The sequence below is a fragment of the Microtus pennsylvanicus genome, chromosome 2 (assembly GCF_037038515.1).
Source record: "Microtus pennsylvanicus isolate mMicPen1 chromosome 2, mMicPen1.hap1, whole genome shotgun sequence".
Lineage (NCBI taxonomy): Eukaryota > Metazoa > Chordata > Mammalia > Rodentia > Cricetidae > Microtus > Microtus pennsylvanicus.
In genome coordinates this window covers 116,188,086-116,206,708 of record NC_134580.1, presented here as the reverse complement: position 1 = coordinate 116,206,708, position 18,623 = coordinate 116,188,086, and the positions used below count along the sequence as shown (strand labels likewise).

The 18,623-nt window shown below is 41.9% G+C and overlaps 1 pseudogene; it reads right to left on the bottom strand.

Moving 5' to 3' along the window:
• Positions 1-2,985: 2,985 nt before the first annotated feature.
• On the bottom strand, positions 2,986-10,922 carry LOC142844380 (uncharacterized; annotated as a pseudogene).
• Between the last annotated feature and the right edge of the window lie 7,701 nt (positions 10,923-18,623).

Sequence of the window (18,623 nt, the reverse complement as noted above, 5' to 3'; positions counted from 1 at the left end):
TTTACCTTTATAAGTTACTTGGCCTTTTTCCTTTGCAGCTCTTAGTATTCTTTCTTTAACCTGTATATTTTGTGTTTTGATTATTATATGGCGAGGGGATGTTTTCCTTTGATCCAGTCTGTTTGGTGTTCTATATGCTTCTTGAATATTCAAAGGAATATCTTTCTTTATGTTGGGAAAGTTTTCTTCCATAATTTTGTTCAAAATATTTTCTGGGCCTTTGAGCTGTGACTCTTCTCCTTCTTCTATTCCTATTATTCTTAGATTTGGTCTTTTTATTGTGTCCCATATTTCCTGAATGTTTTGTGATGAGAATTTGTTGGCTTTGCAGTTTTCTTTGATCAGAGCGTTTATTTTCTCTATGTTGTCCTCAGAATCTGAGATTCTCTCTTCTATTTCTTGTATTCTATTGATTATGCTTGTTTCTGTAGGCTCTGCTCGTTGACCTAGATTTTCCATATCCAGCTGGGCCTCAGTTTGTGTTTTCTTCCTTGCTTCCATTTCAGTTTTCAATTCTTGAACTGTTTCCATTACCTGTTTGATCGTTCTTTCTTGGTTTCCCAGGGTATTATGTACGTATTTACTCATTTCTTCAAATTTTTGGTTATACTTCTCATCCATTTCTATAAGGGCATTTTTCACATGTTGTTTAAGGGACTCTACAGCTTTCATAAAGTCAATTTTTTCCACTTCTTCTGTGTTATGGTGTTGGAGACCTTCTGTTGTAAGATCGTTGGGTTCTGGTGTTTTCATGTTGTTTTTCAGATTATTGGGTGAATTCTTTCCTTGGCGCCTGCCCATCTCCTATCGATGCTATCTAAGGGGTCTTTTAAAACTGGTTCAGGTTCCCCTGCTGGCCAGGGGCTCCTCTTACAAAATGCCCTTGCTCTGTTTCCTGGATCCTGCCGTGGGCCAAGATCCCTCTCACCCCTCAGAAAGGTCTTCAGGAATAGGACCCGGCTCCTCCTTTGCCAGGGACCTCCCCAACCGAAGGCCTACCTCTTTGGTTTAATTGTAGTGGGGCGATCTGTTCTTGGTGTTGCGCGCGCGGTCCCTGCAGCCTGCTTCTCCTGCTGGGACGGTTCCCGCCGCCAGCAGCCTGTGTCCTCTGCTGCCGCTCTGGTCCCAGTGGGTCCCCGCCGGCTGCGCTGGGCGTCCTCCGGCCGCGTTCCGCCGCCCGGTGGTCCGGCCGCGTTCCGCCGCCCGGTGGTCCGGCCGCGTTCCGCCGCCCGGTGGTCCGGCCGCGTTCCGCCGCCCGGTGGTCCGGCCGCGTTCCGCCGCCCGGTGGTCCGGCCGCGTTGCGTTCCGCCGCCCGGTGGTCCGGCCGCGTTGCGTTCCGCCGCCCGGTGGTCCGGCCGCGTTGCGTCCATTGCCAAGGTTTTAAACAGGATAGCACACCAGTGTGAGGGGCAGTCCTGCTTGGAACTGAGCCTGTGAGAGTTCTCACTTCATAATTCCATGAGGTTGGGTGGTCTACAAACATGGGCAAGGAAACGATCCATGATGGCAGAGGGTAAAGGAAATCATGAACAAAGAGATCGTTACTCTCTCCTCTACTTCCGAGAGTCCCAAAAATATAAAAAATAGGCTAACACCACTTTCCTTGGGGACTTCTCCAGGAATTCAGGATGAAGGTATAAATTTTGCCAGAACAGGCATTGCACTACTTAAGATGTTCAAGTTGAGGCCACTCCCTACCAGCAATAAATTTCCAAATGTTCTGTTGTGTCCCCCGGGAGAACTAAGGAGAACCTTTGGGCGAGTATATTTACAACAGAATTTGACAAACATCCTTTTGATCAAACCCAGTCGGGAAGATATAAGTGTTTCTGCTCTCACTGTTTTAACAATCTCAGGATGGTAGATAGCATAAAGAATTGGCTGAGAACATTTCTGGTACTTGATATACGTGTTTCCATTGAGAATTAGCTTCTCAACCACATTGTGATGAAGGAAAGTCATCCTGGCCCTGAAAGGCACACTGAACAAGTGAGAGAATAATGATTTGCTTTTAAGTGTTGAATTTGTTTGCCTAGATTTCAAAACCATCTCATCCTATCAGAGTGATGCCAAGTTTTTCTTAAAGAACCTGGTAAAAAACTGTCAGGACTAAAGTGATTCTTTGAGTTGTTTTCTCTCTTTATGGATGAGAACACAGAACCCAAGAAAAATTATATGATTTATACAAGGCTCTGCAAGAAGCCAAAATGGTACAGCTTATATCCTAGAGTTTAATATCGTTTACTGTAGATCCTGATAAGATGGAACAGTTATTCCAACATCACAAATGTCAGCACCTGACCTACAAAAGCCACTCAATAACAGTGGTATGCCCGTACGGACCTATAAGGTTTTAATGAACGAGGCCTTCTCTTAAATTTCAAATACTTAGAAGGTGTCTTCATAAAAGCAGTCTCATTTAAACTTCCTAAGTGGAGAAATGTTGGATTCTAAACTCATATAAAATGCTCAATTTTTGTTTCTTATTTCTAAAATACTGGCATATTAATTAGTTGCTGGTTGTTTCTTCTTTGTCCCCTCTGCGGATGCCACCATGCATCTCTCTGGGCTGGCTGTTCATTGAGGATAGAGCAGTCAGGCAGATGACTTGGCCTCTTGTTAAAGACCAACATAACCAAGTGGTCTATTCACAGTTGCAATTACTCATCCACCAGACTTGAAGATCAAAAACCGAGGCAAATTTTTATAACTAAGAAGTCAGGCATAAGTCTGATAGTGGGTTATAATTGTTCAGCATAGGTGAAGTGTAGGATCCCAGACATTCTGGTCAGTTTCTTGAGAATATGGTAAGCTTTGACACAGACAAGAGGAAAGGAGATGGTCACAAAGGCACGCTTGAGGGACGAGGATTGATGACTCCAACCAAGCAACAATTTAGGCCAAAGAAGGCAAATAGGAAAGCTAGATAGTCAGATGGTGAATATTATTAGTTGTGGAGATGCCCATAAAGACAGAACAAAACCTTTAATCTTCACTCTGAGAAGTAACTGCCAGTGAATAATGGGCACTGTGCAGCTCAGGGCCCTTCCGACTTCCTAACACGTAGTCTGAAGACTTGCCAGCGACTTTTTCCTTCATGACCCTCCCTCCTTCGCCGAGCAACACCTCTGGAGGATTGAAATATAGTGAGGCTTTTATGACATAGGTTGTCAGATGTGAGGGATTAGGTGTCTATAATCATTTTCTCAGAACATACTCCAGCGGCCAACAGGCCACACGAATAGTCCATAAGTAATACATCAAAAAATGAATTCCGAGTGTGTATTTCTCTTTGCTTGTCTGTCAGCGGATGTGTTCTATGTGAACTAAAACCAGAGTACAAGCATATTTAAAAACCTTTGCTTCAAAAATTATAGATATTTTCATATTTTATGTATTTTTGTCTATATCATAGCTATAAGTCAAATTCAAATATGCTAGTCACGAAGGAGTGTGTGTAGGAGGAGGAAGCTGTCAGTTACTTTGTGAATGAAATATTCAGGATCTAAATTCAGCACACTGATGACCATAAAGCCAAAAGTTTATCAAAATGTTAAACTGAACTATAGGCCTTCCTTATTGGCCTTCCCCAATTGATTCTCTTAGCTTCCTAACTTCTGGGTTCCTTTCTTCTCTGTCCCATTGTTAGTCCTTTGACTTGGTGTGAACCGACTAAGGGAAAAGTGAACGCCTGCAAATTTTTTAGCTTAGTAATAGAGACTGTGAGTCGCTGGTCTAACTCCTGCCAGGAATACTTCTAAGCTATCCCGTGAAGATGTTCGGCTAACCTCGGGATGAGCCACCATATGGAGCAGAGCTCATTGTCTTACCTTAGATCACTGAACAGCTTGCTGTGAGAACGTTGCCAAGATTAGCAAGCCTGAATGACCTATTCACTGATCCTAAGTAATGAGCAAACCCAGCTTAGACCATATACCATCCAGCCAGCTTGAAGACACACAGAGAATAATAATAAATGCTGGTGCTTTGGCCCTTTCCATTTCAGGAGCTTTTTATGTTTTGTCTTGTTTTGGTTTGTTTTGCATAACAACTAATTGACACAGAGCGTACTCTAGCTATACATTATTGTCTTCTGGGGCTTTAGGGCCTAGTTATATAGAGGCTGGTCTTGAAGTCATGATCATTCTATGTGGGTTTCCTTAATGCTGGAGTTATAGCCACACACCACTATGCCCAGTTTCTGGGGGGTTTAAAAATATTCCGATTTTTGTTTTGCTTCCTCTCTAGCCTAAGATCCTGTCTGATCTGTCTGGGGATCGTTTTATTTTGTTTGTTTCCCAGGTGATTTTTAAGTACAGCCAAGATTAGAAATTTCTTAACCTTTAAGCCCTGTTCTGACTCTTTAGAATATTAAATTCCAGGTGGGATATTTGCTAACTTATATCTAGATAATGCTAAGGTATGTTTGCTTTTGTATACAGATCATGAGAAGAGTAAGAATCTGTTTCCTAACATGCAAAACATCTCTCAAATGGTCTTTCCAGGCAATAAGACAGTAATTTCTGTTATTAGTGCAAACATGCAGGACGACAGTTTATGAGGGAGGTGAGGTCTCTTGCTGTTTTTTGCTGTGAATGGTAGCTCGAACAGATCAACATTTTGGCTTCATATTTAGATTAGAGGTTTGGTATGAAAGCAGTAGCTCTTTTGAGGAGGAGGCAGAGGACAGACATTAAGAATATTACACTGTTTTTGCTTTCTAATTGAGTATGTGTCATAGTTGGTGAGGGAGACTGTAATCTAGAGGGGTCAAAATAGTTTTTTATTGGAGTGTAAGATCTGTGGAGCAGATCCTGCAATGCCCCAACCACCAGACGAGTGTATTCTCCTCCTGAAACTGCTGGGAGTATTGGCTGCCACATCTCACACTTGCCCCGTTTCTGGGAAATCCAGCAGGCAGAAGCCACCTGCCATGAAACACCTGGGTGGTTATCCCTCACGCTCCACCTGCAGGCAAGCTGTCATTGACAAATGTCTAATAGACTCAAAAGCCTGACCCATTTTTCTCAATCCAGGACAAGCTTCTGGTTTGATGCAAATTCTAGAGTGCCCACGGGAGTAGGCTCCATCTTTGTAGCCTCTTGTCCCCTGACCTCCTCCCTTGCCCCACTCCGCCTCTTCTTCCCCTGCAGTCCTACCTTGGTGAATCCGTTGCTTTAGACTCCCACCTTATGTTCAGGTTTTAGGAAACACAGCCTAACAAAGGCTTTCTGAAAAGTCAGCGATAGTCCATCCCAAGCTGCCCCCACAGCACTCTGCCTTTATCCCTTCTTTCTCACTGGCTCCAGGGAAGACACAGTTCTCCCTCACTTTCATTCTACTCCACAAACTTTACCTTCTCAAAACCCAGGCATCACTGTGGCACGACATTCATAAAGGTTCCTCTGCCTCTATCCCTTCTGATTTCACACATCCCAGGTGACCTGCATCTTAGGCAGGTCTCTAGAGAACTTTCTGGAAAGCACTCAAGTTCAAAACAGAGCACTCTTTTACTCCAGGACCCCACCCCTGCCCCACTTCTTCCTCCAACACCCACTAATCTTTTTTTCATTTCCTTCTTCACTTAGCATCACCCAGGAAGTGTTTCCCTACCCTTATGCACAGGAGTCCTTAGATGCCATCTTTATGCACGATACTCTTTTTACCTCTTGTTTTATCCATGTGTCTTTTTGCCCTACTTAAACAGTAAATCTTTAAGCATAAGAAACTATGTCTTCCACATCACCTATATTCCATAACACCACATGCAAAAGATGTGTATTGACTAATGAACTAGAAGGAAAAGTTGAAAGTTATATTTAGGTTTCCCAGAGCAAAGGAAATACAATCTAACCTCGCTGTCAGAGCACAGAAAAGGTTAACTAAGTATTCGGGACTTGCCATTTCATAGTACCTCATCTTTAACAATTATAGTCTCTACAGTAAGGACACACTGGTGTGAAACGCTTAAATGCCAGTCTCCTAGTTAATTGTGAAGATAGATACATTTTCCCTCTTTGGTAAAAGCTGCTTTTGTTCCACATAATGACTTTAGCTGGAACGGAAATGAGGCAGGACAAATCAATTTTTAGCCCTTGGCAAGTTAAGTTTGTCAATACAGAAAGCAAACAGCAATAGAAATTGGTAGTTAATATCATGGTTTTATTCTAATATTGTAACGCCTTCCTTTTCTTTCTCCCTATTAAATGTAAAAGCCTATAATTAACACAGTTTATTCAGCCAATGTAAAGGTCATCTCTGTACCATTAAGAACAGCTCAGTTCTCAACCGATGCTATGGGCAAGGGGTAAAATATAAGACTAATATTAGCAAGTGAGATGTGTTTTACTATTATTCAGCTGAGGTTGGCTGAAAATGAGTCTCAGAAACAGAGGAATGGAGCGAAGACAAAAGAAACTTATATTCGCCTCCAAGTACCTTAAGAATTTCCTACCTAAAGACTTGATTGTTTTAAGTTTTCTCTAGAAATCTGGGTGGCCAGAGGTTTAATATGATGTAACCTAGCTCTCTATTCCTCTATGACCTATGAGAGATTTTTAGCTGAGTCACAAGTGAAACGGGACACAGATGGCACAAGCTAAATATATGTTTAAAAGATATTTTTGGTCTAAAATGTCCTTAGACCAAAGACATTTTAGCAATAGGGGTTGCTCTTACGGACAGTACAAACAAGGCAGGAGTGGGAACAGGCCTTCAGAACTACAGAGTATGTGACAAGCTGAGGAGGCAGAGAGCCCTTGTAAAGATGATTTGTAATGAATCTGATAATGAACAAAGGCTGAAAATGAGACGGTCGAGCAAGTGAACACCAAGCCCTAAAGTCTGAATAACCAAAGAGGCATAGGTATGAGACATGGGAAAGAAAAAGAGGGGGACAATAGAAAAGGTCATCCTATGCTTGAAACCCCTAGAAGCTGGCCAGTAAGCCTTTCAGAAGAATTTTAAGAAAGACCTAGAACTTGGTATTATATAACCAAACGCAAGCATCTGATTTCCTTGGTGACACAATTCTGAGTACTGCCACAGGACAGCTGCCCCATCTGAAAGACTTTAAGAAAGAAATGGACCTTCTTGGAGCCCACCTGAGCTACTGACTTAGAATCTGAGATGAAGCTCACAGTGTGGAGCCGACCTGAGCTACTGACTTAGAATCCGAGATGAAGCCCACAGTGTATCTGGATAGTTTTCAGGTGATTCTCTGTGCTCTGAAGTTTGGGAAACAGTGGGTTAGGGAGCTGCCAAAATCATTAATAATAGGACCGTTGCACACCGGACATCACAGCAATTGCGACAGCATGTGAACGACTTGCACAAAGTCAATACAGACAACATCCCAGCAGGAATGGGGTAAGGCAGCCTGAAATCCCACCACCAGCTGAGGAGCTATTGCCTTTCAATAGCTGCTGGGAGAGGGAGAATCAATGCTCTTTAATGACGTGACTCGTCATGGGTCTACCATGCTCCAGAGCAGACTCCACTCCCAAGATTAGCTGGGCAACATAAACGGGACTCATTGAGAAAGTGAAAAAGAAGAAAACAACTCAAGTTGGTTAGGCTGGCAGGTAAAGATGGAAAAAATATGTCTACACATATGAGCTGGACTTGGGGAGGATCAAACGACACAGGACACAATTGTCAAATGTTGATAAAAAGTATTATTTTTAAAAGAAACTATATATCCCAAGAGAAAAACATATTGGCATAACAGAGAATTCCTTCACAGGCCTCAAAATCAAACAATATAACAAAAAATACCCGAAGGAATTTTAAAGAAAAAAATAGTGCATTTCACCATAAAAATCAAGAATAGATAAAATTGCTTGTGCACTTATCTTAGACTCTTTGAGAGAGTGTTGAATACTGTGCGAAGATATAAATTAGAGTTGGAAGTCCCAGAAAAGACCTCTTGATGGTGAACCAAAAATTGAGACTGTCTGCAACAAAATAAAATTTGGTTCACTTCGAGGCCACACACATATGCGCACACATGTGCGTGCGCGCGCGCACACACACACACACACACACACACATGAGCATAAATGGGGGCCTGAAAGATGATAAGAGTCTTGTCTAGCAATGGCAGATCTTTCAGTTGTGTTTTGGCTTTTCTGCCAAGAGCATGTATCTTTAATTCCATACCAAACAGACCAAATAGACAAATCATTCATCTGAGAAGCTGCAACACAATAAATATTGGAAATCTACAGTGGGTCCCAGGAGGAAATACAGAAGAACTCTGGCCTTGCTCACCTCTAATTTATCAATTTTATTATTTCTCACACGAATATTGCATTAGGTTGTTTTAATAACTTTCCTCCAGCAAATGAATTTCTCTCGAATGTAGACTAATAACAGGCACAAAACAAGTTCTTTCTGGTCCCCAATGCCGAAAGAAAATTACTTCCACATATTATAGCTCAGTAATGACAGCATTTAGTGTAAACTCCATCATCAGAACGATCACAGAATGGTCTGGAAAGTGCCTATTTCCACAGAACACTGAGCTAGGCTCATAATTCTGGTGAGAAGCGTCTAGCTTCATGCAAGGCACTGACTAGCAACCTGGAAACTCTATTTGTTTCTCCCAACTGATGGACGTAGGGACACGCTGTTAAGAGGATACCTCTTTCACTTTATGCCCACTCCACACAAAGACCTATACATTCAGTTCCAAGACTGAGAGGTCTTTGTTTGCTGAACTGGGTTGTTTTTTGTTTTTTGTTTTTTTTTTTTTTTTTTTTTTTGCAGTTTCTGTGTCTACTGTCTTACTATTGTATAAGGTTTGGTGAAATCCCAATTGTCATACAGAGAATCCTGGCTCTCTAACCTAAGGAAAAACAGTATGCTCAGAACTGTGTAAGAAAACCTGATAAGAGGAGCTTACGGCTGAATACTGTCTTCTACAAGACCATAGTATTTATAGGATACAGTGGCCAATGACTATTGGCTCTCATCACTATATAGTAGATGTCCTTCATGGCACTCACCTCACAAAGAGTGAAATATTCAGATGGCCTCTCCTCAATGGCATTTCCAATGTCTCAACCAGGCTACCTTGATTAAATCACTAAACTCTCAACTCTCCCACTTTTCTTACTAAAGCAAGGATAGTAGGTTATAATGTATGGAAACGAAGACTGCACTTTGATTCCTGGGCACCCAGACCCAAATAATCACACAGAATCTCTATCAATTACAACATTAACTCTTTTTTTTAAGTTAAAATTTCCTTCATTTTTTTTATTTCTGGTACCACTACCACAATTTACAGGGCAATATACCTGCTGTAACGAAAAGAAAAAGACAAAGGTACAACAGACAAAAGACCCCAGAGTGCACATATAATTGTCTTCATTGCATTAATCAACAGCTACACCTTCTGCAGACTGTGGCTATAGCTGTCCTGAACAAGAAGGGTTTCCTGTTTAAGCTGCCGTAACTTTTCTGACTGTGGATCATCGTTCCTTTTGTGGCAGATTTTTACAGTTCCTCTAAGGCATTTAGGACGACCGTCTCAAAGTAACCTGCAGCTTTCCTGACAACTCTTTGCTTTCTCCTGCTAAGAACTGTAGCCCTTTCCTGCTGCTTTTTTTTAAAAAAAAAAAAAAAACTTTCTGCTACCATATCCACCACTTCCATCACCAGATCCATAGCCGCCACCACAGGGACTACCTGAGCTTCTTCCACCAAAACTCCCCCTTTTATGGGTCCATAATTTGATTGCTGTTGTCCACTATGATTTCCAAAGTCATTAATAGTTCCCACCACCATAGTTACTTCCACCAAAATTTCCTCCTACATTGTAACCATCATATCTTCCTCCACCACCACTGCGATATCCACCACCTTGGTTTCCATAGCCTGGTCCACCACCACCACAGCCTGCTCTACTGCTGTAACCAGGACCACCACCATAGTTACCACCATCACCTCCAAACCCATTATATCCACCATCACCACCTCCCTAACTACCTCTGCTGCCACCACCTCCACCACCATAGCCTCCTCTTCCACCAAAGTTTCCACCACAACCAAAATTATCTCCACCACCTCCAAAGTTTCCTCCACGACCTCTCTGTGATCCAGCAGACTGCATCTCTTGTTTAGAAAGGGCCTTTTCCACTTCACAATTATGCTCATTAATAGTGTGGTATTTCTGAACAACAATTTTACCAACTGTGTCATGATCCTCACAAGTTACAAAAGCAAATCCTCTCTCATTCCCACTCTGCCTATTTTCCATAGCTTCTATGGTTTCAATCTTTTTTTTATTTTTATTTATTTATTTTGCTTTTTCGAGACAGGGTTTCTCTGTGGTTTTGGAGCCTGTCCTGGAACTAGCTCTTGTAGACCAGGCTGGTCTCGAACTCAGAGAGATCCGCCTGCCTCTGCTTCGCAAGTCCAGGGATTAAAGGCAAGGCGTGCGCCACCACCGCCCTTTATGGTTTCAATCTTGCCATTCTTTTCAAAGTAGTCTCTCAGGTTATACTCTCCTGTATACTCTTTAATACCACCAACAAAGATTTTCCTCCTTGCTAAATGGACACCAGGCTTTACAGAATCCCCTCTAGAAACGGCTCTCTTTGGTTCCATCACCCTCCCATCAACTCTGTGTGGCTGAGCACACACTGCAGCATCCATCTCTTCAACACAAGAGTGGGTCACAAAACCAAAGCCCCTGGAACATTCTGTTTGGGGATCTCTCATTACCACACAGTCTGTAAGTGTGTCCCATTTCTCAAAGTGTTCTCTTAAGCCATCATCTGTTGTTTCAAAGCTCAAACCACCAATAAAGAGTTTCCTCAACTGCTCTGGTTCCTTTGGATCATTGCCCCCCCCCCCCCACATTGGTGTCGGCAGGAGTCAGGCTGGGGGCGACCAGGCGGCAGTTTTACTTTCATTTTGAGCTAACTAACTCTTACATCTTAAATGAACACACTTCTATTATTTTATATTTTACCATGAGGCTTGTAATTTGTTACCTCCTGCTTCTTGGGAAGCTACATGGCATCTCTCTGACTCCGCCTTTTTTCCTCCTCTATCTGTGCTTGGGTTTCCCACCTTGCTCTATTCTGTCCTGCCAAAGGCCAAGGCAGTTTCTTTATTAACCAATGGTAATAAAACATATTCACAGCATACAGAGGGGAATCCCACATCAAATGTACTTAGGTTCTTTTTATCTCAAATAGTCTATGTACCCATATACTGTTCCTTGCCTGATTCCATCATGTATTCCTCTGAAAGTCATCATAAAACGATCTTACATCTTAATCAAATGAATGAGATTTTTAGTGACATGTACATCCTTTCTGCTAAACTTTGAAAGTTTCATCTTTTGTTGAAGTAAAACGCACAACTAGATAAAAGTGATACACTGAAGTTTACACAAACAACATCTTCCATGATCAACATCAGCATGAGCAATTAGAACCTGACTGGCAACATCCTGGGCTTCTGATCATATATATCATTATCTTTGGATCTGTGCAGGAAATGTTTTAAAAGATGCTGGTGCGTGTGGGAGAAGGGAACCCTTACACTCTGGGAATGGGAATCAGTCTAGCCATTATTGGCACTGCCATGGAGATTCCAGCAAAAGCACACACTGGGACCTGGGAGAAAGCTCTGCATGGAGAGGCCCTGCTGCCAAACCTAAGGTCCTGACTTAGATCCCTGGAACACACATGTGGAAGGAGAATACTGACTCTGGGAAGCTGTCCTCTGACCTCTGTAGGCCTACAGATGTGGGTACCTATACACACATAAAACATATAATGTAGCTTTATTCAGCCATAAGTCAGAATAAATTTACATATTTGGCAGGGAAATAGATGGAATTAGAGATCATAATGATAAGTAAAGTCTCACCAAGCCAATTTGCAAATGCTTTCTCTCCTGTTGAGGTAGGGAGGACATTAAAGTAAAGGGGGCTTGCAGATATATGAAAGCAGAAACAGAATGTGGGTTATAAAAAAAGGCAATAAATGCAGTAAAAATGATCAAAAAGAATATTATACGCACACATAGAAATGTCATGTTGTAACCCATTTCTCTGTAGAATTAATAAAAGCTAATAGAAATGAATGTATCTGTTAAAAGTAAACAAGAAACTTTTGGCTAGAAGTTTGGCTTCTTATTAAAAATAATAACAACAGAAGTAACAAAAATCATGTTAAGAAACAAAAGCAAATAAAAAACATTCTGAGTGGGAAATGTAGACTAGATGAACTGATATAATCTTCATATCGAAAGTCCCCAGTTTCTAGTATCCTGTGATGCCTACATTAATTGATCACCTATAAGACGCCCCAATGCAATAATATCCTATTTAGAGTCAGCTTGTGTCTAAATGCCTATTGCTTCTGCTGCTTTCACAAGTCCTCCCTGTGAAGCGCCACTGTGCTGTGGCCACTTTCACGTTTACAGTTTTCTTCTCAAATTCACAGCACTTTTTCCTGCCTGCCTGGTGGAAACATTTTTCAATACAGACAGACTGCATGTGCATTGGGAATGGCAGTCGGCAGACTGAAGCAGACAGATTTTCCTTTCTCCTGTACCGTTGTCTTTGGAACATATGTCTATGCTAAATTCCAGAGGCATTTCCAAAGCATGCAGACCGTCCCTGCACCTCTCCACTGGCTTTCGACATAAAAAGACTCTATTAGCATCCCAAGATAAATCTCACAACGTCTACATCTAAAACCATATCTAAGAGAAATAGTTTGAAAATGTAAACCTTTTACTTTTTACTTTATCTTGAGCTTTAAAAAAAATAAAAAGGAAAGAGGGAAAAAAAAGCAAAGAACTTTTAGATCCTATTGAGAAAAAACGCATTACAGGTTTTTGGGGGACACCATTCCTTTGAATTTGGAAGAAGCAGATTAAATCAAATGTCTTCTACTTCACTGTAAATTTCTCATTCAGTTGCCCCTCCTGCTGGAGCTATAGTAACTCAGAGAAACAGAATAGGGGAGAGAGAAAAGATGGGGGAGAGAAAAGAGGGGAGCAAGGAAAAGTAGACAATATGGGGTTCTGCTTCTGACTAGCCTAGATCCCTGGGCCTGGAGAGCATGGGCTCTCACATGAGACTTGACCAGATAACACATCTTTTTCCTCCTGGTGATCTGTATTATCTCCTCCTCCAACTTCCTTCCCAATGAAGCAGAAGTTCCCATGACTGGGGAAAGTGTGTGTGCACCTAAACAAGGGTGGGGTGGAGAACTGGACACTCGGACCCTAATTTCAAAATAAACCTAGAGGCCCATTTCTGTTGGAAAAATGAGTAGGTAAACTCCATAGGTAAAACCAGAAATGCTTTTTTTCTTTCCCTGTTGTTTGTTGGTTTGTAAAGTTTAGAGGACTCAACAGAGATAGTAGACTAATTTTGATTTTGTTTGTTTTGCTTACCAAATGCTGGAGAATCTGGAGGATTTGAAAGAGAAAAGGATGTGACTTCCTGGGCATTTCCTGAATCAGAGGGATGGAAATGAGGCTTCCTGGGCTTAGGTTAATGAGAAGAAGCCCAAATAATACTGCTATGAACACAGATGAACAAATGTCCTTGTGGTATGATTGAGCATCCTTTGGGTATAGCCCAAGAGTGGTATTGTTGCATACTGAGGTAGGTTGATTCCCAAATTTCTGAGAAACCACTATACTGATTTCCAATGTGACTGTACAAGTTTGCATTCCCACCAGCAATGGAGGAGTGTTCCCCTTATTCCACATGCCCTAGAAGCAACCTAGATGCCCCTCAACCGAAGAATGGATAAAGAAAATGTGGTACATTTATACAATGGCATACTACTTGGTGGGAAAAAAAGAATAACATCTTGAAATTTGCATGCAAATAGATGGAACTAGAAAAAAACGTCCTGAGTAAGGTAACCCAGACCCAGAAAGATGAACATGGTATGTATTCATGGATACTAGTGGATACTAGCTGTAAAGCAAAGGATATTGAGCCTATAGTTAATGATCCTAGAGAAGCTAAGTAACAAGGTGAACCCTAAGAAAAACATATATAGATCCACCTGGAAAGGGGAAGCAGACAAGATTGTCTGACAAAATTGGGAGCATCGAGGTGGGGGGAATAGGAAGGATGGATGGGGAAGACAAGGGGAAATGGAGAGAGGGGAGGAGAACTTAAGGGAATGGGAGATTTGAAATGGAGGAATGACAGAAATGAGAGCAAGGAAAAAGATATTTTGATGGAGGGAGCCATTATGGGGCTAGCAAGAAACCTGGTACAAGAGAAATTCCCAGAAATTCACAAGAGATGACCCCAGCTAAGGCACTAAGCAATAGAGGAGAGGTTGCCTGAACTGGCATTGCCCTGTAGTCAGGCTGATGAATATCTTAAATATCACTATAGAACCTTCATTCAGAAACTGATGGAAACAGAGGTGAAGACCTGCATCAAAGCACTGGACTGAGCTTCCAAAGTCCAGATGAAGAATGGGAAGAGTGAAAATATGAGCAAAGAGGTCAAGACCATGATGGGTTCACCCACTGAAACAGTTTACCTGAGCTAATGGGAGCTCACCAACACCAGCTGGACAGGGAAGGAAACAGCATAGGTCCAAACTAGTCCTTCTTCATGTGTGTGACAATTGTATGACTGGCATAGACTATGGGGCCACAGGCAGTGGCACCAGGATTTATCCCTACTGCTTCTCCTGATTTTTTTTGTAACTTATTCTCTTTGGATGGAAACCTTGCTCATCCTAGATATAGTAGGAAGGGCCTTGGACCTTTCCCAGAGCAATATACCTTACCCTCTCTGAAGAGTGGAAGAGGGATGGGGGAACTAGGTAGAGGGAAGGGGAGGAGGGGAAGGAGTAGGAATTGGGATTGGTATGTAAAATGAAAAAAAAAAAAGACTGTTTTCTTTTTTAAAATAACTTAAAAAGAAAATAAAAGAAACCACCTGTGTATTTTGCTTCTGGACATCTTTGAGTAGTTGAATAAAAAAGAGGAGAAACCCAGGAAATACATCATCAAGGGAGACAAGCAGGCAACTTCCTATTTGGAGCTCTGAGAAGGATGTTTTAAGCAAGCATTGGGATTCCTGCTTAAAACAGCTAGGCCCTGTATTGACAGAAATAATTAGGAGCTCCTACTTCAGCCTTAGTCAAGACCCCAACCTATGGCACACAGGAATGTTTTGGTCTTGTTGTTTTGTTTTTTTATTTATTTTTATTTCATATGTATGTATCAGTGCCTGCATGTATGTACATGTATGTGCATGATTATGTAAGTTCCTGATGCTTCAAGAAGCCAGAAGAAGCTGGAGGATCCTCTGGAACCAGAGGTATGGGTCATTGCAAGGTCACCATGTGTTGCTGGGAACCAAATCTGAGTCAGACTGCAAGAGCAGCCCGTGCTCTTAACAACTGACAACCCCAACAACAATCACCATCATCACCAACACTGAAGAGGGAAGACAGCAGACATCACACCTAGAAGTCATATTTAGGGCTACAGACATGTCCAGAGGATAATGGGGCACATGGCCAATGAGCAGAGATGGTATAAAGAGAAGTAGTCCCAAAATCCTCAAGGAGAAAACAGGAGGTCCAAAAGAAATTCTTACTGGATCCCTTCCTCACAGGGTACAGGTACACGTCTGGACTTTAGTTGTCTTGCTGAGAAGTACAGAGAGAAAGGAACCCTATAGAAAGGGACTATAGCTTTCAACTTAGTAAGCAAGACCTCAAAATCCAAATCACTCCAATATTTACATCAGAGAGGTAACATTTTGAACCAGAAGGGAGGCGTTGTCTTAAAGATGGGGCTTATAAGCAGGCAGAAGTTAATAACAGAGAAGACTAATGTTCACTGCTTGTGGCTATATTACAACAGCATCAGGAGCATCTATGGTACTGAGAACTGCTGCCTCATCATACGCCATCTTCTTAGGAAAGGTTTACATCCTGTGAGGCTGGAAGGCTCTGTGTTCATAATTAAGCATTCTCCAGCATGGGTTGGAAAAGCACCATTGCAGGCTAGAAATAAGGCAACCTCACCCACTGTCCTCCTTTAAATAACCACAGCTATCCAAGAAGTGCATCCCGTCCCTTACATCTGCATTCTATTAATTGTACCCAAGAATCCAATAGTGTCTCCTTCAGCTCTCTTCTCCATTTCATGTTGATGGCATTGAAAGAGGAAAGAAGTATCCTCCATCTTAAATGTTGAGATGTTTTGTAGAGGCTCTGTTGAGGATGGGCCTCTACAAAAAATACTCCTTACCAGAGTAGGGGCATGGGAATTGAAGAAATAAAAGTAAAGAATATGAAGATGTATAAAGATAATAAGTCAGAAAACATAGAAAGTATGGGGGAGGGCATTCCAGTGACTGAAATTCTGAAATTCACCCATGTTTCTTTTTCCACAGCTTTTATAGCAACATAAACTGGGGAGAAGATAACAAAAGACTTTATTAACATGATACAAAGGGTAACTCACACAGTCACCTCTGAGACATCAACTCATTAGCATTCTCTTGTCTAGGTAGCAAAGGTGCTCCAGGTCAGTATGCTGAAGATCGCCCTTCCCTAGATGACCTCATAGTTACAGTAAAAGGAGCAGAAGTACAATTGCATATCCTGCCCACCTGTCAGGATGGCACTGAGCTATCTTAATTTCAAAAGAACCAAGCAATCACCTCCTGAGTTAGGAGGTACAGCTATGCTTGTCAAGTCCACAAACTCTCTGATCTTCAGACAAGGAAATGGGCCTGCATTTTTGTGGCCTCCACAATGCCCTATTGTACATTCCCCAGAAGTGAACCATATCTGAGTTTGCTATGAAATCACTGAAAATCTGCTTTTAATAGACCCATCTCTGAGTGTGTTGGCCATTACTATATCAGAATGCCAAGACTGGGTGACAATAAATTTATTAGCTTTCCAGTCCCTGAAGTGCTCACATGTTCCACGTAAACGAGGGCTGCTCTATGCCTCAAGTTTCGTTGTCTTTTGTAAGCATCCCTGGCATATACCTACTCTTGAAGGTATGGCCTACATAATTTAAGCACCTGTGAAGGGTCTACTCTGAGAACCACTGCACTAGGGACCAAGTTTCCAAAACAGAGCTACCCTTGTGACTAACAATGAAAACTGAAGCTTTGGAAGTTTACTGAATTCATACGGGATTCCAAAGTAAAAGGTTATAAAGACAAAATTCAAAAGTGTACCTTGAGTACATGTGCTGTAGTGTATAAATGGGAAACCTAAAGGTACATTTTGCTTGTAAAGACAGACGTTTTCAATGGAATATCAAGAGAGGCAAATCAAGGTTCTGACATGGTGAAGTTTAGATGGGATTTGGGATTGACTCTCACTAAAATCAAAAATCCACAAAGGGAGTCCACTTGTATGGTTTTTCAGATTCTTTATGAGCAATGTACAAGAACCTTTCTTTCTCCAGACCTGCTCAGACATAGCTCTGTGAGGAACAGCCTGGAGGTTAATAGGTAAATAATTGGAAATGTAGTATTGCTTCTTCCATCATGGCAGCCTCTAATGAAGAACGCCTTTTATGTGTAATCTGTTACTCTGGATGCTAGCTCTCGTAGTTGTAATGTTCCTTGAGGCAGTGGGAAGGGCAGGGACTCCACACCAACTATATCAGGATTCCCATGCCAAATTTCCCATCTACTATGACTCTGAAGAAATGTAAATGCCCATTCTTCATGTAATCCATCTGTAAGACAAGAACGTGATCTTGGAGTCTCCTCTTCCCCCATCTGTTGTAAACATTGGAGACATTATATGGAGAGCACAGAGTGATGCTCTGAAGGGGTTTCCTGCTCCTCTGTGTCTGGGAATAGTCTTATACTCTCTTCTTCACTCACTGCAACTTCCACACCATCATCACTGAAACATCCAGGCGACCTCTCGCTGCATACACACATAGCTGTGTATCTCAGTCTCAACACTTTATAACATAGGACAGGTGGCTGAAATAGAACAATAAACTGAGTTTATGGAGGTTTATGCATAACTGCTTCTGTTAGTTGATCAGAAACTTCTTGAAGTCAGAGACTATCTGGTCCTCATCAGTCCCAGCACCTAATCCAGTGACTGCTCCCAGTATATCTGGAACAAATCTTTGCAAAATAAGTGAATGCATACAAGCATTGGGGGTTGGCCTTTAGTATCAGCTAGCTATATTCCCTAAGTCCCAAAGATCTTCTCAGAATGACAAAAATATACTGTCACTCAATTTTCTCTCTCTCTCTCTCTCTCTCTCTCTCTCTCTCTCTCTCTCTCTCTCTTTCTCTCTCTCTCTTTCTCTCTTTCTCTCTCTCTTTTCCCTGAGACAGAGTTTCTCTGTATCTTTGTAGACTGTCCTGGAACTAACTCTTGCAGACCAGGCTGGCCTTGAAATCACAAAGTTCTGCCTGCCTCTGCCTCCCGAGTTCTTGGATTAAAGGGTGCGCCACCACAGACCGGCTGTCACTCAATTTTCCTTGTGACTCTTTATCAGTCATTATTCTCTCCCTTTCATTCTCGACTCTCAGATAGCTATTTTCTGCTCTTCCCTGAGGTTAAGAAAAGCCTCAAGCTCTTATATACACTCCAACATGTTCCTGC